Below are 6,122 nucleotides of genomic sequence, written 5' to 3' on the forward strand. Positions count from 1 at the left end.
TATTTTCTTCAGATAAATTTTACATGCTTGTTAATTTTATTCCACAGATTTTATTTCCATGTTATCTCAGATTTGGTCTTTTCTTCCCATTACATCTTCTAAGTTGTTTCTGATTTCTTTAAATTGATTTGATTAAATCATTTGTCTTTTGGTATAGAAGGCTCTGGTATTCTTTGGCAATCCTTTTTTATTTCGCAACTTTTGCTTAATAAAACTATCATGACACTTACATTTTAAACATTTAGCCACAGGATAATAAAAGAAGCCTTTTTATAATTTCCTAACAGGAAGCCTGAGCCTGTTTCATTTGTGAGTTTGCAAATTTCAATCCCAAACTGACAATTTGACCAGGAACTGACATTTCTATAATAACAATTGCCAGTCCCATCAAAGAACCACAAAGCCAGTGAGTATTCATCTTTTCTAATTGTTTCAGTCGTTTTTGCTTTTTGGTTTTTTTTTAAATTTATCTCTGTATTCAATTCCTCAGATTAAAAAAAAAATCCTTCCTTAAACAGATTTCCTGGGACCCTCAGCTTATGTCCAGCTTCTTTTCTTGCTCTCTCAGAAGGTTTTCTCTTCCCCCCTTCATCTTCTCTGTCACTTGAGCTATATTTTCATTGAAGTACCGCTCTTGAGCCTCGGTCTTTTGCTGCTGCTCCTTCTCTGTCTGTTTTAGCTGTTCCTTTTCCTCCTACGCTGCCTCTTTCTTGGCCTGCTCTGCTGCTGGGGCCTTCTCTCCATCAGCGAGGGATTCATCTGAAGGCAGGATGGTTTCCTCTATGGCCCCCTGCAACTGCAGGAAGCTTTGGAGTGCCTCGTTCACCTGAACTCCTTTCTGGTCACCAGCTTATATTCTGCTCAACCTTTTTCTTTGCTTCTAAGTAGAGATTTTGCCCTCCAGGAACAGAGAAAACTCCTCTTGAAATACTTTCCATCCAGGTCTCTGAAAGCTGTCAGTTTCAGCCTGGCAATATTTGACAGGGCCCTCCCCATTCTTCAGTGAGGAATTCTCCTATTGCTCTGGAGCGCCCATGAGCTCTTGATTGTCATCCTTGAAAGAGTGCTCCATGAAGACAGCTGCGGCAGCTCCTGGAGCATGTCTGGGGGGAGCCTCGCTTGCTGGGCCATCTCCTCACCACAGTGGTCGGCTGCCCTCTACACGGCTGCTGAGTTCTCACACGGGCCAGAGTTGTTACCACGTTCTCCAAACAAAGCACCTCTCCTCTGTCGATGTCTCCACCAGACTCCCCAGCCAGTTCCCAGTGACAATGATTCCCTCTCTCAGGGTCTTGGTCTTTACATGAGTGAAGAAACACATTTTTTTGTTATACCTAGAAGTTACAGTTCAGCTGATTTTCTGACACTTCCTCAATGTGGGCTAACAGAGCTTTGTCATTTTTTGGACATTCAAAGACCAAGCACTTCAATTTTGGAAAGAAGTGCCTGATACTCTCTCTAGGTATGGTGGAAATTTGGATTTTAGAATTCTTGCCTGGAATCAGCTGCAAGGTATTCTCCAGGTCTTCAGCTTCTGTGTTGAGTCATTGTATAGTCCATACAGAGTCTCAAAAAAACTGTTCAAACCCAGCTCCTCAAGGGCATGATTGATGCGGCCGTGAGAGCAGAGAACACACCAGGCACGGAATCAAACATAGCTTTACTGGGATTTATAAACAGGAGAGACTCTCTGATAGCGGCTGGTCAGGGAATGAAGATAGCAGTCCGTAAAGAGAGGGGAAAACGAGGAGTGCTATGAGGGGTAACAGGGACATTCTGCAGGGTATGAGCTGGGGTCCCATATGGGGTCTGGTGATGTTATCACAGGAATGAAGTTTTACTGCTCTGAGGAGATTTGGTTTACAATACCATCTCTACATTCTCTCCCCTGCAGGGAAGGTTGTTAACCTTCAACTTTCGTCTGGGTCACGAAGTGGCTACATGCTGAGGACTTGGGTGGGGGGCTCGGGCCCTGGCCCGCACGGAAACTCAGCAATCCATGGGGGCATCTACTCCATCAGGCCTCACGGAGCAGTTTGCCCCAGTTAGTTCTGTTAGTTCACTCACAAAGTCCAGCTACTTCAGGGCTTGGGGGTTGATGGGACCCAGGCTGTCATGGACAGAGGTGCTGCTCAGAAGCACAGCCAGTGCAGACATCCATGCATCATTCCTAGGTCAGCCTTTCCCATATCTCCCAGGCCCTTGGTGTTCAGAAGGATCGGCCTGTGGTTAGGCTTGGAGGGGTGAGGTACAAATCATATCCTGATACCCTTGGCTTCTGAACTCACTGTGGATCCCAGATGGAAGCCTGGCTCGTGCCCTGCAGACCAGGGATGGGAAGACCATTTCTCACCTCACCCCCTGTGCTCCCCAGTCTGTGTGCATCCAAATAATATTTTGTTCTAATTAATTTTTCTTGGTTTTGGTATCTGGTTTCTATATTTTTCTTATTATAAATAATGGTGCAATGAAAATATTTATTAAGTATAAAGTTCTTCCTTTATTTAAAGAATATTTGAGGGATAGAGGATTAATCTATACAATAAGTGAGTTAAAGGGTCTGAACATTTAGAAAAATGTTTTTCTCTTCTGAATAGAATATAATTGTATTTTTAAAGATTCTTGCTACATATACCACCAAATTGCTTTCCAAAAATGTACCAATTTACATTCCTGCTACGAGCGATTCAAGTGTCTATTTTATCTAACCTTAGGAATTACTATTAAATTGTTGCTAATTTGATAGCCCAAAAGTTTTCTTTGCATTTCTTGCATTACTAGTTAAGAGTGAGAAGCGTATTTGCTTTTGTTAACCTGCAACTCTGAAACATTTTTTTTCAAAAAACATTTGTTATAATTGAAAAAATGAAGCATTCACTTAAGTAGAGAAAACAGTACCGTGAACCCCTGTGTATCATCATCCAGCTTCAACAGCTCCCAACCTATGGCTAGTCTTGCTTTGTCTATGACCCACTTACTGCCATTTTCTATTAGATCATTTTTAAGCAAATCTCAGACATCATATCACTTCCCTCATAAATATTTCAGTAAGTGTCTTTAAAGACAAGATTTAAAAAAAAAATCATAGCCATTAAAACCACTTTAACATCTAAAATATTCTTTAATGTCAAATATCCAGCCAGCTACAAGTTTGCCTGCTTATCTCTTGAGGGTTTATTTGAAATAGACTCTCATTGGTTTGTTTGAAAGGGAATCTGAAGAAGGTCTACAAATGACACTTGTCTAATATGTATTTTAAACCTCTTTTGATCTACAGATTTCTCCTTCCTCTTTTTAGTTCTTGTGCTTTAATTTTTGAAGGAACAGCTCAATTTCCCTATAAAACGTCCTGGATCCTGGATTTTGCTGATTGAAACCCTCTGCTGTTATTCAACATCTTTCTCTGTCCTTTGTATTTTCAGCAAATTAGTACTTATATCTAGACAATCGTTCTGATTCAGGTATGATTTGGGGCAAAAATTAATTTATACATGGTGCTCTATATTTCCATTAGGAGGCACATCATGTCTATTTATCTTTTTTTTTTAACAGAAGTGGTTATCAACCATCATTGCCTAAAACTATTGTCTTCTAGGGGCTTTGCAAAATGTTGATTTTTTAAAAAATTTCTTTCATTTCTTCTTCATTAGCTAGAATAACCATAAAGAGACACTTTCCCTCATCAACTATTTGGTTACTCTGAGATAAGTTTAAATAGAAAAGGATGAGTAAAGTCTTGATTTTTTCCCCCTTTACTTAGCAAATTTCAGAATGATGAGTTTGTTTCCCTAGCATTTGCCAAAGGTGATCAATGAGGCTTTTTTTTTTTCTTAGTGTCATTATGGCCTCATGGATTTGAGCAAATGTGATGTGTTTTAATCCATCACAGCTATTAATTCTTATTGATGCTTAAATGGTCCCATTTTTTGACTAGTAGGGGCTTCTGAAAGTTGACCACTGAATGCCTTTGGCATGGATGATTGTCTTTGGTAGATTTCTTGGTTCTGGCATAACAAGATGTTCCTGGCTCATCTGTCTATTTCTTGCTTCAGACATAGAATCAACCATTTCTCCCAGTAAGCCTGTACCTTTCAGTGGGAAATGCCACTTAGAGTCCATAATTGGGGTATGAGGGATGTTCAGTATTACTGGGCTGGTTTTGAAATATTCATATTTTTAAAGGTAAAATGCCAAGACACTGATGGGAGGTAATGGAATTTTTAAAAATCAATTTTACTAATACATAGTCATAAAACATATAGCTAATGGGATTTTATAGTAACCACAAAATAACAAATCCTAGCAAGGATTAGAAGCAGACTTTTATTTACGTCAGCCCATTCACTGATTCACGCTTTCGTTTCTGTCAATTTCATTTAGTTTAACAAATATTTCTTGAGTTGTCACTAAGGCCAGGTTGCCAAACAAAGCACCAGGGACCCAAAGATGAATATGACATAGTTCCTCTCCTCAATGTGTTTTCAATCTAATGGATGCACATACATGCCATTATTTTCTTTGGGTTGCACACAAATTACTTCAATAATAGGTCTAACATTTATTGAACACTTCAAGCCCTGGTTCTGCCCTTTACTAAAATGTTTAAATGAATTCATCCATGGAAAGCACTCAGCCCAGCACCTAGTTTTTAATAAGGGCTCAGTAAGTGTTAGCATTTGCTGGTTAACTGCTTGTTTGCTCTTAGATGTATCCCTGACCTTCTTTTGCTCTGCTCTGTATCTCAGGAAACTGTATTTCTGGGGATCCCTCACCCTAGAGCTCTTTCAGCCGTGGAGGGTTCTAGTAGAAGATTAGAAGATAGGATTTGGGGAGAGGCCAGAGTATTTCTCCCCACTTCTTTCTGTATCCTGTGGTGTCTCCTCCAGGGTCCCACTCAGACTCCACTGTGGTTTCAGCTCCCACAGGACAGCCTCCTACTGTCCCTCCAGGCCTACCAGATTCTGCTTGTTTCTAACCTCTGAGCTGCCTTAGAGGCCTCTGTTGGTTGCTCAGCCCTACATCTCCTATAATCACCTATTTCCTGCACTCAGTTCCTTTGGACTGAAAGACCTAGAGTGGACAAGTCAGCTACTAATATTTCATTTAACTCTTACAACATCTCTATCAGATGGGTCCTATTATTATCCTCGTCTTATAGATGAGAAAATGGAGGCATGGGGGAGGTTAAGTAACTCATCCCAGGTCACACACTTGGTAAATAAAAATGGTGGAGCCGGGATATGAACCCAGATGTGCCTCTCTTCAATCTGATTCCTGAGGGCCACCATTAGGCAAGACAGCTATTTCCCCCCTCTTTCTCTGTTGAGTAGCCTCTTCTTACCCTGTTCCTAGGGGTGACTTTAAATTCCTGGGTCCCCATGCTGTGGTTTCTCCTGCTTATTTTCTTATTAAGCTATTCTTCTCAGGAACTCATGATTGAATAAAATGTATGTGGTTATTTTCGGCATTGCCCTGTTTAAGTGATTTATTGATCATTTAGAAAGCTCTGCTCTCTAATGTACAGGCATGTAATGGGCAGTTGAGCAAGTGCAGGGTTTGTGTGGTCATATCTATAAAACACTGAGTACCGACCCTTGGAAAGAATGTACCCCACATGATAAGATTGTTCCTCATGCATAGCTAGAGTAAACCAACAATACCTTTTTTATAAAAAGCTATCCATAATAGTTTAAGGAATGTCATCATTACATAAAAGACACTTGGAATTTAGAACAGCTGCCTTGGAGTGGGATGACAAGTGAGGGAAAGCTTTACAAAGTGGAAAATTACCCTTGTTCCCTCGAGCCCAGTGTGAGATATGGAACATCAGATTAATCTCACGCACGAAATAAAAAGTATTAAGAATCCCCATTGTCCCAGAAAGACATTAAACATAGGCATTGATGAAAGATTACTTTGGTTCAGAGAACTGGGGCTTTTTCTTACAACAGATTTCATTGTTATTACAAGACAATATTTTACCTTTTTAATCACAAATTCACTCTCACGTTTTCCCAAATAGATGAGGACTAAACTTGGGGCAAGTTGATCATTCAGGACTTTCTGAGAGGTTGTGTAACTTCAGTGAGTCTGACTGAGCTGGTTATATAACAGGGTTCCTG

The 6,122-nt window shown here is 40.2% G+C and overlaps 1 pseudogene; it reads right to left on the reverse strand.

Annotated features, from left to right (window-relative positions):
- Window positions 1–532: 532 nt before the first annotated feature.
- LOC101445296 (guanylate-binding protein 7 pseudogene) lies at window positions 533–5,872 on the reverse strand (annotated as a pseudogene).
- Between the last annotated feature and the right edge of the window lie 250 nt (window positions 5,873–6,122).

The sequence above is a fragment of the Dasypus novemcinctus genome, chromosome 12 (genome assembly GCF_030445035.2).
Source record: "Dasypus novemcinctus isolate mDasNov1 chromosome 12, mDasNov1.1.hap2, whole genome shotgun sequence".
NCBI classification, from domain to species: domain Eukaryota; kingdom Metazoa; phylum Chordata; class Mammalia; order Cingulata; family Dasypodidae; genus Dasypus; species Dasypus novemcinctus.